Genomic DNA, 16,436 nt, shown 5'->3' on the forward strand with positions numbered 1-16,436 from the left:
CCCCATAGAAAGGTTTTGGGTTTTTTTTTTTTTTTTCAAAATTAAAAGCCTTCCATCTTAGAGGGAAGCTCATTAAAACCCAGAATGTTTGAAGCTGGACAGGAGAAACAACAGGGTATTCTATAGGGAAGGGAAACATTCTACCTCACAGGAAAATTCATTATGCTCCAAACATAAACAACCCACTAGCTTTAAAATGTCATTGAAATTGACTAAGTACAGTCAGCCTCACTCTCCCAAGCATATATAAGCAGTAAGGAATGCTGACAGAGCCTGACCTAGGCAAGCTTCCTGGAAGAAGTCCACCATACAAGCCACCTAAGAGAAGCAGAGATCAGCTACATTTTCTAGAAAAGCCTCAGACACATGAGCTACCTGAAAGAGACAGTGAACGGCCTGCAGGTAGTGTCCGCTGAATCAGGTTCCCAGCTTTCATTTGATGTCATCAATGCTTATGTGGACTTTGATGATGTCATTGAATCATTTCTCTTCCTATGAGTAGCCCCTCACATACAGCCCTGTAAGTAATTCATTGTTTGTAAGTAGCTCACTGTAAGCCACTCCTCAGTGAACTCATTGGTTCATCAAGCTGGACTTCTGTGGCTGCCCTTGGGCCCCTGGTACATGTTTCTTTACATCTCCTTGGAAACAGTGCACAGAGCATAGGATGGGCAGTAACTGTTAGCCAATGGAAGAATAGTCCAAAGGACACACATTTAAAAATACTTGAAAGAGGCAGTAGGGGGAAGAAGGACTTCTAAATAAACTTAACATTTGTAGCAGGTGGCCATTTTTTTTATTCAGCAAAACTGTACGTAATAAACTGTGGTTTTCCTTGTCTTTATGCTTTTAAATACTAGAAGAAACGTGGTCTCCTTTGCTTTATACCAGTAAGGTTAAAAGTCTTTTAACATCAACAGCCAATTAAAATGAATGAAATGTTATAAAATACTATATTACATATTAAAATTCATAAATCTGTGGAATGATCTCTTACATGTATTTCTCTTCTTTCAAACTCGGGGGGGAAAGTATAACTGCCTTTACATTACTTTCCTAGGTTTTTTCTGTTTTCTATAGTGTAGGACACAGAATGACTGTGTAGAGGGTTGGTCCGGTACTGTCTGTAGTCAAAGGCTAAATTGTGTACTCCAAGATCTGCCTGCTTCAAGACAAGTGTATCCTTACATATACCAGGCATTTTAATGTAAGCCTTGTCCTTAGTTAGTTAATAAAGGTGCAAGCAGCCTGGCAAAAGATAAGGGGAAGAGTAAAGTTTCCAGGGCTTGTGGTCAGAGGCAGAGACCACAAAAAGAGAAGTGGAGAAGGAATAAGTCACCATAGAGTAGGGAGATTGTGAGCACATGACCATGAGGGCCAGCCTCTTGGAGGAGCAGCCCAGGCAGAAATTGGTAAATGATATCTCAGGGTTCTAGACAGACAAGTAGATAAGATAGCATATAAGGTTGGCATCTGCCCAGATCTAATGCTTTAAGGCTTATTATAAATGTAAAAGGATTTGTCTCTTTTATTTGAAACTAAATGATCTAAGGTAAGGTTGAAACCCCCAAATGATATTTACCACAACATAAATGTAAGTTGGTATTCTAGTTGCTGTGATAAAACATTGACCAATGTCACCAGCACTAACTCATTCATGACAGCAGAGCACTCATTATCAGCCAGCCTTTATCAGCATTCATCTTCCCTATTTCACTTGGGAAATCACAGAATTATACTCCTTCTTATATTATGTCCTTCTTATATTGCAAAATAAACTCATTGAATCCTAGTAGTCTCCAAATTTGTAACTCATTAGGGCATTAATCCAGAAGTAGAAAGTTTCATCTTAATCTGATAAGAGTGAGTCTCAAGTCATATTTCTTCCTGGAATAGATTTCTCTCTAGCTATAAGCCTTTTAAATTAATATAATCTGGTTTGAGACTATAATGGTGAGGCACACATAAGACAGACATTCCTATTCCAAAAGGGTAAAATAGCTCTCCCCCCCACCAAAAAAAATTTTTAATTGACCCCCTGTAAGTAGGAAATTCAAGATGGATGCAGCATTAGTACAATTATGTTCTTTGTCTCTATTCTCCATTACAGGCACATGGGGCCATGGTTGAGTCACTATGATTGGTACTATGCTTTGCTTCCCTTGTCACTTTGGGACATTTGATCTACTCAACAGTTCAGACATCTTTATCTCTGCACCTTCCTAGGCTGAATTTGTTGCTAATTTTCTTCTGCTTCTTAGGCGTTGGGGAATCGCCCCACTTCCATGTTATTGTTCAACTGAGGGTACAGTTTAATGTCCTCACTCTTGTGGTCTTGCTGAATACCACCCTGGTGAAGCTACAGATCTCTCCAGTGACAATTCTCTACCTGGTTCTTTTGAGTGTCAAGTAAATTAGTAAAATAATAGGCCCATAGGTCATGCATTGTGTATACCTTCAAGGTTAGCACCATATAAGTTTAACTGATGGTTACTGCTTATACTAGTAGCCATAACTACACCTCAGTTCATCTGAGCTATGTGTAGGGTAGTCCTTGACCTCTGTAATTCAGGGATCACAGTCCTAAGGTGATGGTAAGTAGAGAATGGAAAGGCCAGCGTGTGCTTCATTAGAAACAACCCCTGATATAGCTGTCTCTTGTGAGACTAGGCTGGGGCCTAGCAAACACAGAAGTGGATGCTCACAGTCAGCTGGATGGATCACAGGGCCCCCAATGGAAGAGCTAGAGAAAGTATCCAAGGAGGTAAAGAGATCTGCTACCCTGTAGGTGCAACAACATTATGAACTAACCAGTACCCTGGAGCTCTTGACTCTAGCTGCATATGTATCAAAAGATGGCTTAGTCGGCCATCACTGGAAAGAGAGGCCCATTGGACATGCAAACTTTATATGCCCCAGTACAGGGGAACGCCAGGGCCAAAAAGTGGGAATGGGTGGGTAGGGGAGTGGTGGGGGACTTTTGGGATAGACATTTCCCAGAAGCTGTGTTGCTTTGGCCTGTCACAGAAGCTGTTAGCTTCTGTAGTCCACACTCTCACCTGTGCAGACTACTTTCGGTGGAGTCTCAGAACCAAGATGGCTTCCGCAGATCCTGAGGCAAAAGCCTCCCGGGCTGAGCGGACACCTGTCCTCTGGCTGGTAAGGTGGCCGGATGTCTGGAGCCCGAAAAGGGCGCTGCCTCAGAACATCTGTGGCTCCCGACTGTCCCAGAAGCTGTTAGCTTCTGTAGTGCACACTCTCACCTGTGCAGACTACTTTCGGCGGAGTCCCCTCCCCCCTTTTTTTATAAAGAGTTACTTATTGTTATATGTAAGTACACTGTAGCTGTCTTCAGGCACACGGGAAGAGGGCATCGGATCCCATTATAGATGGTTGTGAGCCACCATGTGGTTGCTGGGATTTGAACTCAGGACCTTTGGAAAGGCAGTCAGTGCTTTTAATTGCAGAGCCATCTCTCCAGCTTGCTCAATTCTTAAAAATCAATTTTAAATTATTAAATTTATACTCATATTTTACACTCATTTCACACTCATTTTAATATATAGGTTAATATTTTCAAATGCTCAAAGGATATACCTTCATTAAGCTTCTATTAGAAAGCAGACTAATAAATGAAATACTTTGTTTTAATTAACGTTGTAAAAAAAGCAGTAAATGAAAACAAAAAAATTTGAATAGAAAGGTCAGGAAGAGAGTGAGATTTCACTAAGCCCAGCTTTGAAGCAAGAGAAGTAAATGCCCAAACAATGCTCTGTGAGTCGAAAGGCATGGGGTAAGTAGAAGGAATTTCAGGCATGATACGTGGTCTATGCACAGGCACTAAGAAAGAACACAAGTTACTATGTGGACCAAAGTAATACCTCCTATAAGTGCTACAAGTACTACAGTTGTGCTGTATTATACAGTAGTAATTCAAATGCACATTTCATATTTTTATGGTATTAGAGCTTTATTGTAGAAAGCAGGGGGAAAGAGAGAAGATAGAAAGAGGGAGAGAGGCCAGTCATGGCCATGTGGGGAGAGAGAGAGAGAGAGAGAGAGAGAGAGAGAGAGAGAGAGAGAGAGAGAGAGAGAAGGCTAGAGAGGAGCATAAGAAAGGTGAGAGCTAAAAAGAGCACACATTTAAGTTTGAATTTAAATTTAAAATACTAAAGTAAATATTTAAATTCAGTAATTAGTGGTGCTATCTTCATGGTTCACATGATTAATAGGCATTTGAGAAATTTTCATTAGCTACTGGGAAAGAAGAACACTTTTTTATTTAAATTTTATGTTACCTGTATAATGTTTTGCCTGCGTGTATGTTTGTGTATAACTTGTGTGCATGATGCCCATGGAGATGAGAAAAGGATGTCGTTTCCCTTGGGACTGGAGTCACTGCTGTGTTAGTGCTGAGAACCAAATCAAACCTGGGTCTTCTTGAAGAGCAGCCAGTACTGTGTAGCACTAAGCCACCATTCTAGGCCCACCACACCAGTTTTATTATTGTAATTTTCCTGGAGAGTTTATTAGGAGTACATAGCACATAGCATAGTGAATACAAAGAATAAAACCAAACTATATATCATGAACAGTAGACAACAGCTTATGCTAGAACTTCAACACAAAGTTATTAGGATAGGACCCTTTTCTAAACACTTTAATGGTGGAGGGACAGAAAGTTAGACATCATGTGAAATCAACCTTAATACTCTAGACAGATTGTTTTGACAAGTTAGCTAAATAAAATGTATGAGTGAAAACTGAGGTTATGAATATTAAAAATTGACTTAATCTTTTCATTTATTAAAAATGTTCAAAGAAGAGCAGCATTAGAGAAATGGAGAAAGCCAGAAACAAGGTATCTGAAGGAGCACATTGAGATAGTAGGAAATTAGAATTATCTGAAGGCAGAGTAGAACACTAACAAGAAACAAATAAAAATTCCAGGATTATCTAGTGGAGAATAGATGGCTTAAACTCCCAGTGATTCCAATCATCAAAGAGTGTCCATTTTCTCTATAGATAATTGTCTTAGGGTTTTATTGCTGTGAAGGAACAGCATGACCAAGGCAACTCTTATAAAGACAAACATTTAATTGGGACTGGCTTATAGCTTCAGAGATTCAGTCCGTCATCATGATGGTAGGAAGCATCATGCAGGCAGTCTTGGTGCTGGAGAAGCCAAAAGTTCTATATTTTGATCCCAAGGCAGTCAGAAAGAGACTCTCTTCTACCAGCAGCCAAGAGGAGGCTCTAGGATACACTGACCAGACTTGAAAAATATATATGTGAGACCTCAAAGACCTGGCTACCCAGTGACATACTTTCTCTAACAAAACTACAGCTCCTCCAATAATGTCATCGCTCCAAAAAGGGCCACTTCCATGGGCCAAGCCTATTCAAACCACTACATTCCACACACTGCCCCCCCCATAGGCTTGTTCAAACACATGAATCAGAGGGGGCCATACCTAGCCGTAGCATAATGCAAAATACATTTAGCCCAACTTCAGAAAGTCCCCATAGTCTATCAGTCTCAACAATATCAAAGAGTCCAAAGTTCAAAGTCTTTTCTGAGATGTACACAATCTCTTAACTATAATCCTCTATAAAATAAAAAAGCAAATCACATACTTCCAACATGGTAGGATATACATTACCATTTACAAATGTCATGGTGAGGAAATACTGGACCACAGCAAGACCACAAACCACCTGGGCAAACTCCAAACTCTGCATCACCATGCCTGATATCAAACACCTTTCAGCTTTGTTTACTGTAACAAAATTTTACTCTTGAGCTGAGTCCACTCTTGGTAGCAGGCTTTCCTCAATAGGAAATGTCCTCTGACATCTCTGACATCTTGGGGCAATTTCAATGTCACAGCTTCTTGTTCCAATAACTAGGATCTACACATGATGGTTTGGGTTCCTCCAATTGGCTTGGGTCATTTCTCCAGCTTTGCACTCTGTAGCTTACTAGGATCTGGTCGACTCTACTCCACTGTTGCTGCTGTTCTTAGTGGCCATCCCATGGTACTGGCATCTCCAGTATGCTAGATTTTCCACTGCAACTAAGCTGTATATTCACCAATAGCCTCTAATAGGTTCTCTTTATGGTGCCAAGCCTCAAATTCTTTGCACGTCTCCTTCAATCCTGGGACTTTAACTGCCACTGAGGCTGCACATTCACCCATGGCCTTTCCTTGCTTCTCACAGTGCCAAGCTTCAGCTGTTTTCCATGACTTCTTCATGCCTTTAAAACCAGTATCACTTAGGGGATTCTTTTACATTACCAAGTCCAGCTGCCAGGAAAAGATCTATCTCTGGATTATAGCTTCTTTGTGCTCTCAGAAAACATTTTCCAAATGATTTTGCCTCAATGCTGATCTCCTCTTAATCATTGCTAAGTTCTTAGGTCCATCTAACCAGGATCAACTGTCCCAGTAACCCCTTCTATTCTTGACTCTAAAGCCATAGCCACATGGCCAAAGCTGCCAAGTTCTGCTGCTTGCTGGGGCTGGAACATGGCCCCCTTGTTTTATTATAATTTCACCACTTTCTACTTTTGATAATTTCCTTCACTGCCTAAACTTTGCTGACCTGAAACTTTCCCTGTAGATTGACTTTGAACTCAGAGACATGCCATTGTTTCCTGAGTGCTGGGATTAAAGGTATGTACCGTCATGTCTGGACCTAAGCTTTACTTTACCTGGAACTTTCTTTGTACTAGGCTGGTCTGAACTCAGAGATCTGCTTACCTCCATCTCCCGGGTTTAAAGGCTTGAACCACTCTGCCTGGACCTAAGCCTTTCAATACCACTATTCCTCAAAATTTAAAATCATGTGTCTTTCAGTCTCAAGATCTGGACACAGGTGTGTCCTCCATTTCTGGACTGTAGTTCATTCCAAATATAGTCAAGTGGACAACCAAGAATATCCATCACAGGAACTAAGAAATAACATTCTTGCATCGATTTACTTGTTAAAATCATCATTAGATGTTGCATATTGTCCACAAGGCAGTATTCTGGATGCTGATGATGCTGCTGGCATGGGTTAATTTTATGGTTACTGGACTTAAGATAGAGTCTTTTGGTAAGAGATGATCTCAACTGAGGATTTGCTTCCATCAGATTGGACGATAGGCAAGTCTTCTGCACAGTTTATTCATTAATGATTTGTGTGGTAATGCCCAGTCTGCTGTGGACACTGGCAACCCTTGGCATTGAGCCTGAGGAGCATCAGGAGCAGGCTGGACAAATCATGAGGCAAAATTCAGTAAGCACCATTCTTCCATGGCATTGGCTTCAATTCCAATCTCCACATTCCTGCTTTGAGTTACTGCCCTGATTTCTCTCATCAGTGAAGTTTGACCTAAAAGGTTAAATGAAATAAACACTTCTTTCCCCAAGTTGCATTTGGTCGTGGTGTTTTATTGCAGCAAGACAAAATTAACTAAGACATTGTTGAAATAAGATTAGCATATTTTAAGGGTTGAAATTCATTTTAGACTTTGACTTACTATAATGAAATCAGCAGGATGACATATTAAGGGGTAATTGGGGGCAAATGAACGTCCCATCTATGCTAAAGAACATTGAAGATAATAGAAAAATCAATTGGTAGAGAGATAGTAGTGTGTCATGGAGCCACTGTTGAAACAAGGTGAAGAAGAGTTTAGGGGCTATGGCACACATAGAGAAAAGACAAACAGTTGTAAAGTCTGGAATTTGAAACAAGAAGAGCTGGAATCAACCCAGATGTTCTCAACCAAAAAATGATTACAGAAAATGTGTTTCATTTACACAATGGAATACTATTCAACTATTAAAAGCAAGGACCGAATAAGTTTTGCAGGCAAATGGATGGAACTAGAAAATATCATCCTGGGGTCTGGTGAGGTGGCTCAGCAGATAAGAGCACCAACTGCTCGTCCTATGGTCCTGAGTTCAAATCCCAGCAACCACATGGTGGCTCACAACCATCTTGTAATGAGATCTGACACCCTCTTCTGGAGTGTCTGAAGACAACTACAGTGAACTTACATATAATAATAAAAAAAGAGAGAGAAAAGATAAAAATATATAAGAAGAAAGGCAATTTAAGAACACAGACCTATTAAAAGAAAATATGCCTGTTGTCAAAGGAAAACTCAGAATTGAAATCATTAGTCAATGTTTAATGAACGCAAGATACAGCCTACCTTGCCCACCCACACAGATTTTTTCGGCCTTTTTCTTCATATATTAGCTAGTCATGCTTTCTCAGCTATACTAGCCTTTCTAGGCAGGCTTCTTATCTACAGCCAGAACAGAATAAATTTATCCTTTATAGAACAAGTGTGGTCTTAAAGTGGCTCTGTTAACGTTTTTCAAAAGGAAGTGGATGGTGTGGCTTCTGAAATTAAATAATGATGAAAATTCAAGAGAGAAAGAAACTTTAATTAAATAATATATAGACTTGAAAGAAATTCTGAGGTCCCTGAAAGATAAAATTCCATTTTGTACATATGCCAAAATTACTAGGTCATTCATCTCTTTACAGTACCATGCCATGCCTACTGTGGTGAATGTCTGCAGCATTTTGACTTCAAATTTTCCATTTACACATCCAGGAGTAAAATAGATAGGGCTTAGGATAGTCCTATTTTCAGTTTGAGGGCTAATCTTTGTATTATTCCCATAGTGAATAGCGGCTTCAATCTCATTGGAAGAGAGGAAGAATTCATTTTCTCTGCATCCTCACTAGCATTTGTAGGGATTCTGGCTTGAATATGTTATATTGATGTGAATTTTCTCCATATTTTTATTGGAAATTCTTCTCTTGAAAAGCCTGCCCAATTCATTTGCTTATGTATTAATTGAATGAATGTTTTGAGTTATTTACATTTTCTAAATATTAATCCCCTCATATGTATATAATTGGCAATACTTTCTTCATTCTTGTTAAATATCTTTTCTTTATGCTGATTTTTCTTACTGTGTAGTGGTTTCAAACTGCATGTAAGCCATTTGTCAGTCCTTGCTGTTATTAACTGAGGTTTTAGAAACCTTTCTTGAATATCTGCCTTGGACTCTTTTGGATATGCTCTCTCAAAGGATGACATCATTGGAAGTTTTACATTAAGGTACTTGATCTACTTTGAATTTATTTTTTACATTCTTCTACATGTGGCATTGTTTGTTAAGGAGGCTCTCTCTTCTTCAAGATATGTTTTTTTCATCTGTTAGGAATCAGGTGACTATAGATACATAATGTTTGGGGGGCCTTCCATTCAATTCCATTGGTCTACCAAACTTTTGTGTGCATTGTGTTATTTTTAAACTATGGCTCTGTAGTATAATTTGAAAGTAGGCCACTGAGGGTTTAAGAGGGTTCTGTCTATGCTATTCAGGGCCATTCATGCCCCCATATGGATTTTAGGATAGTTTTATTTTTCAGGTTCTAGGAAGGAAGCCATTGGAAGTTTGTCAGGAACTGAAGTGAATTTCTGGCTTTCTTTGCATAGTTATCATTTCGCTAGCTCACTTTTGCAAATCCACAATCATAGGTGGGTTACGGCCTTCTACTGTCTTCCATTTCTCTTTTCTATGTTTGAAAGTTGTATTTTAGAGGCTTTTCTCATTTCTGGGTAGCCTTGGTACTGGTTTTTATTGTACTGTGTTATGTTCGTTTGAAGATATTATGAATGTGAATTTTTATTGTATTCTTACTCTGCAGATTCACTATTGGTGTATTGAAATGCAATGTTTTTATATCTAATATTGATTTTGAGTCCTGGCATTGTGCTTTAAGTGTTTGTAAGATCTGAGAGTTTTCTGAGTTTATAGAATCTTTTAAGTTTTTGGTAATATCTTCCACGATAAGGATAATTTGATTCTTTCCTTTCCCCTTTGCAACCCTTTTCTTTCGATCTTTTGCCTTCTTGCTTTTGCTGAGACTTCATGTCTTATGTCCAATCAGAGTGGAGAGGGGAGGGACCCTTGTATCATTTCTGATTTTAGAACAAAAAAATAACCTAAAAATTTCCTATTTATTATGACATTGGCTACAGTTTTGCCTCCATTATTTTGAGATATATTCCTTTTGTTTTCAGTTTCCACAGAGTTTTTATCTAAAAACAATGTTCAATTTTCCCAAAGCCCTTTCCTAAGGGTTCTGTAATTTCTGTCCCTGAGTCTATTTATCTGCTATATTATACTCATGTTAAACTATCATTGAATCACTGGAATGAAACCAATTTCACCATCTTATACCTACTTATATGATTGTTTTAATGTATTATTGGGCTTGTTTGGCAACTGTTTCATTGAAATTTTTTTAGGGAACATAGATTAGTGTGTTTCATTTGGTTGTGCCCTTATCTGGTTTTGATATCAAGGTAATACAGGCTTTATAAGACGGTGTTCAATAATGTTTATCATCTTTCTATTTGTGAGATGTTTTGAGGAAATTTGCTCTCAGTTCCCTTTTAAACAGCTGCTACAATCAAGCTGTGACTCTGTATAATCCTGGGCTTTTCTTTGTTGGGAGACTATTGCTATTTTGATCAAATTGCTTGTCATATGATCTGTTTTGTATTGTTTATGTTGTCTTGATTTAATTTTGTTAGGTATTATGTTTCTAGGAATTCATCATTTATTTCTAGATTCTTCCACATAATTGGAATATATGTTTTCAAACTATCCCCTTATGATCTTCTGAATTTCATTTGCATCTATTAAAATGTCCTTATTTTCATCTCAGATTTTATTATATTGAGTTCTTTCTTCTTCTGGTTATTTGAGATGAGTCTATCAATCTTTGTAATCTTTTCAAAGAATCAATGCTTTGTTTTGTACTTCCTGCAATTTTCTGTTAGACAGTATTTTCCTTCCCCTTCTGTGACCACTTTGACAAAATATTTTAGTATTATTTCACTAAGGTTTTTCACATTTTTTCAACCTTTCTCAGACTGGATTCTTTCTAATGAGCTATCTTAAAGTTCTAAGAAACTTTCCTCCTTATTTAATTCTACAAAAACAGTTTATAAAAAGACACAAAGAGTTTACAGTTGTTGGGTGCAAAGTAGCAATAATAAAAAATCACAGCCAGCACTCAACAGACTGGAGAAGATCTTTATTGCCTGCAGGCAGGAAAACATACTCTCTTGGATTAACGATAGGAGAGTGTATTGGAGTCACCCACATGAACTGATACTGGGGAGGCTATGTTGCTGTATTTGCTCAACTTTCCACTGAGCTCTCTCAGTCAGGATTATAGCAAGAATTACTCAATATCGAGAGAATGATGTTCTGGGTACAATTATCCAACATCAAAGACACTCAACAATTTTTGTTCTTTAATTGTGTTTACAGAGGTAATAAGGTATAGTTTCCAACTTGTCTTCAAATTGCTTTAAATAAAACAAATGTCTATAGGGTAATAAAACTTACAAGTTCATAACTTAATGTTTAAATTTTTCAGAATCCAATTCTAATAAAGAAGGAGAAAAAGTTCACCCACAAAGAAAAAAGACAGTAGATAACAATTTGAGAAGATATAATCATAGATTTATCAAAGACTTTTGACATAGCTTTTGCAAGTGTGCTCTAACAAGTACAGATTAACATAAGACAAGTAAAGAGTGGAAATTTTCAGAAAGTAAAGAAAACATATAGAAAGGAAACATAGGAAGTTTTAAATTTTAATGAAAAAAGAAACAGTGTTTGAAGAATCACTCTGTTAGTAGACATACAAGAACTGAAGTCTGGGAACAGCTCTGTTTTAGCTCTTTTTTAAATGTGTTCTTTCCTTTGTTTGCCGAGGCAACCAGGCTACAGTTTCCAACCCATATTCACTGAGATGTAATTTCTTTAACTGTTTCCAATCTGTTGGTGACAAGACACCAGACCTGTGAATGTACTGCATTCAGATTCCATCCAGAAGTTCACAGGCCAGCTTATGAGGTAACAGGAATGTCTTCTCTTTGTTTAGCTCTGAGCCCCATTATTTAATGGGGTTATTTGATTTTTCTGGAGTCTACCTTCTTGATGTGATGTGTGTGTTTGTGCGTGCGTGTGTGTGTGTGTGTGTGTGTGTGTGTGTGAGAGAGAGAGAGAGAGAGAGAGAGAGAGAGAGAGATGTTTTCAAAAGATATATTAACTTAAAACTTGTTTTTAAAGAATGGAGATAAAATTTTAGTCACTCAACAAACATGGATCCATCCATCCATTAATCGTGCTCCCATTTGTTTTCTCCATAATGTGGGCTCATGGTTGAAAGCTGAATTTTTCACTGTACCCTGGCATTATAGCATTCTTTCCACTAGAAAAATGAGCTCATATATCAGAAAATGGATTAAAGTTGAAGGGAAAAAAAGATCCAGGATCCCAACAGCATGCGCTGGTGAGAGCTGAGCATGAAGGAGAAATACTAGGAAGTGTGAATAAGTCTGTCTTGGAATGGGACTCCAACGTGTTACATAAAGACTTAGTGAAGGCAAGTCCCTCTCTCTGCCAGCTGAGTTCTCTGCCTATTGTGGAATCTAATGGATGGTTATTTTCCTCCTGATGTTTATTATAGTATAATAATCAAGGTTATTGATCTCAAATTCTAGGTTGCTATTGTCTATCATACACCCACAGTTTTATATAGTCTTTTTTTAACTTAATTTTCTTCAAATCTGCAAATAGCAATTTTAACAGAAATATTTCTTGGTTTTTGAAGGAAATCATTTCTTACTCTATGACTTAACCTTCAAATCAAAGGCAGCAGCAAGGTTTTCTTGGATTGTCATATTATATGAGAGGGATTTTTCTGTGGTTTTATTTTTAAGTTATATCCTAACAACCTGTTTTTCATTGCTAGGATTCGGAATATCTCTAAGGAGAAATAAAGTGTGCCTTTTCAAATAACATGTATTTTTCTGAAAAGAATGGGAAAGATTGTTTTTGACAATGATAAGCTGAAATCTAGCTTACAATGCTCCTAAAAAGGGCTTTTTATTTCTTTTATTTATTTATTTATTTATTTATTTATTTATTTATTTATTTTGGTTTTTCTGCTTCACTATTTTTCAAATAAATGAAAAAGCATATTTTTTTTCTTAAATAATAACATGCTTCCATTGAATTTCAAGAAAAAGGTAAGTTTTATATTGCTCTTACATAGACCTTGTTACCATGACAAACTGTCATTATAAGCTTCCCATCAACCATGCAAGGAAAGACTAAGAAGCTTTGGGGCATGGTCATGTTTCTCAACCTCAGTGTAAATCAGAGGCTCACGTTCTCACGAACCTGTTCTGTACTCTATAAGCAAGAGTCACAACATATCCCCATCATAAGCCTTTATCTTGTTCGTGGGGCTGTCTTATATTTGCCTCCATATATCAATAAAAGCATCTAAAATACTACTGAGAACATCTACGCACCTTTGACATTTACATAAAAAATTTTATATCATCAAGGAATCCATGAGTGTCAAATCAAATCAAAGTAAGGTAATATTTTGAATATGCAATGTCAGAAACATATATGAACATGCTTATGTCTTTCCATAATTTCAATAAATTGCTATTCAATAAATTCATATGGTGAATTCATATGGCTTTCGTTCAGCAACTTCTCAGATATTTTTACTTTCCATGATAATCTAGCTGAGGCAAAAAACAGTCATTTATTTAAATTTCAATTACTACTGTCAATTCTCAGATTGTACATCACACAGTAAATATTTATGTAGGTGTAGTAACAACAAGAGTTCTAGAACTAAAGAGCTTCAAAGAGGGCTTGGAAGCCAAAGATGAACAGCATTCATCTCTGAATTGATAAGATAATGGACCTGACTAGGTGGCAGAGAAGAAACTGTTCTTGTGAGTCACAGCAGTATGACTCACAAATTCCAAAACAGAGCTGCATCACTGACTCCAGCTGAAGAAACCAAGGAACAGGGCTGGATCCAGGCGAACTAAGAAGTAGAGGAGAGATGGCAAGTCTAGACTGGCTCCTAAGTCAATAACAGAAATATGAATAATCTATATCAGCCAGCCAGGACTGAGTCAAGCTTCAGCTACTGGGACAGTGGGAATTTTCTGCCTGTTGGTCCTCTAGCAAATACCGGTGGTAAATGGGAGAGTAAAGGGTTTATTACTGACATTGCAGTTCTTAGTGGGACCTCCCTATGGGATCCAAGTGAAGAAACCCTTGGTTTGATGGACTCAATAAGTTCTTAAACCTGGTTTCTCTGACATAATCTTACCATGCTCATGTACCCCAACATTCTCAATTCACATTCCTAAGTTTTCAGAGTTACCCATTCTATTCACAGGATTCTATCTTCCCGTGCTGCGTGGCGAGTGACAGAAAGAGGATGTGTGCCCTGACCAGGTGTAAAGTCCTGCTTCTTTTTAAAAACAGAATCTCTCGGTGCAAAGCACAGTCTTAAAATAAAAACGAAAACAAAACAAAGGACACTTTGACACACCGTGAAGTAGCTTACAAGAGGGAAGAGAAAAGTAAATTACTCTATGAATATTTACAACGAAGGCAGATTTTACGTTAGGGCTGGAGAGATGGTTTAATTGGTTATGAGTACTCATTGCTTTTGCAGGGAACCTGAGTTCAGATCAGAGCATCGTATATGGCTGTTCATGATCAACTGTAACTACAGGTCCAACATTGTCTTCTGACTTTCTCATACACTGCATACTCACGGTGCATATACATGCACGCAGATAAAATACTCAGATACGTAAAATAAAAATAAAATTTCATTACCCTTTATTTCTGTTTGAGAAATATATACTTAACCAACACCCACAACTGAAAAGAAGCCATTAATTTTTTTGTTAATTAAACAAATAGGTTTTAAGTACCTACAAGAAAGTATTATAACCTTTAAGAACAACACAGTAAAGTGTTAAGTAAGCATAGCTGTCAAGAGAATTTTCATATCAGCCAGTTGACATAAGAAATGTGTTATGATATATTATAAAATAGAATTTTTAAAATATAAGGGATTGAATCCAGATCCTTGCTCATAGTACACAAAATGCTCTGAGCTATACCCTCAGCCCTTGCTTTATAAGGCAGTATATCACTATGTAGCCCAAAACATGCCCTACAACAACAAATAGTTAACAACTGAGAGTCTCCAAACAACTCTTAGGAAAACAGTGTGCCCAATAAAAGAGTCAATCCACACAGGACCACTTCCTATATGATTCCACTTATAAAAAGTATCTAGAATTGAAATGTGTCTACACAGAGAAGAAGTTGGTTACTAGTTGCCTGTGACTGGGAATAAAAATAGGAGATGACTGTAAACGACCCAAAGCTTCTTTGAGGGAATTATTTTTTAAAAAGTCCCCAAATGAGATAACATTGACAAATTCACTCTCCCCTTCCCACAAAATACACCTAATATAGAAAAGGTTGGAGCTAGGGATATGACTTAACTGCCCTCACTGCAGTTAAGAGGTACCAGAGGTCAAAAGTTCAGCTCTAGCAGGTCAGACAACTCAAAAAAAAAAAATAAGTCTGGAAACTCCAGGTCCAAAAAACTAATACCATAGGGCAACTATATAAATACATATAAAATGAGACATGGAGAGAGAGAGAGAGAGAGAGAGAGAGAGAGAGAGAGAGAGAGAGAGAGAGAGAGAGAGAGAGAGAGAGAACTTCATAGCATGTAAACTATTTCTACAGGTGTAGTAGTTTTTAAAACACACTAACTTATGTCCAAGATCCAAAAATAGAACCAAACATTAATAGTTACTGAAAAACTTAATCTTGGAGGTAAAGGAAGAACGGATTCATGGCTGACTCTAAGATGTTTTGAAATGAAACTTAAACAAAATCTTGAAGTACCTAGTAATCAAGCATGAAATACCTTGTAACCTAGCATCAAGTACCTAGGGACCAAGCATGAGGTACCTAGGGACTAAGCATGAAGTACCTAATAATTAAGCATGAAGTACGTAGGGACTAAGATGTGGGTAGTTACAGTAAAGGAGTAGAACGATTTGAGAAGGAAACTAAAAACTGACCACTGTGTTTACCAGTGCTGTGGTTATTGTTCTCAGGATAAGTTTGTCAGTGTCTTTGGGAAAAATCCAAGTTGAAGAGGTTTCAGAAGAAAGTAAGGAGGGAAATGTACTGAGCACAAATAACTTTCAAGTTACATTTGTTCATAATATCTCTGCCTTCATGCTCTTAGCTGCCAAAACCAGCTCATGTGCCTTGTGTGCACTAAATACCATCTGAGCACTGAATGCCCACACACATAGATTCAATCCAGACCTCAGACCTCATTACTTACAATAGGCATCCAAATACTTCCTCCAGAGCTCACTTCATAAGTCTTAAAGATATAAAATTGGATATATCATTTATAAACAATTCCCTATATAGCTGGAAATTTTAACATTTTTGAAATGTTTTTAATAT

General features: G+C 37.6%; 1 pseudogene; it reads left to right on the forward strand.

Annotated features, from left to right (window-relative positions):
- The first annotated feature begins 260 nt into the window (after window positions 1–260).
- Window positions 261–16,436, forward strand: part of LOC110291912 (small ribosomal subunit protein eS19-like) — a 65,764-nt pseudogene continuing 49,588 nt past the window's right edge.

This window comes from Mus caroli, unplaced genomic scaffold (genome assembly GCF_978045245.1).
Source record: "Mus caroli unplaced genomic scaffold, Mus_caroli_1 scaffold_3, whole genome shotgun sequence".
Taxonomy (NCBI): Eukaryota; Metazoa; Chordata; class Mammalia; order Rodentia; family Muridae; genus Mus; species Mus caroli.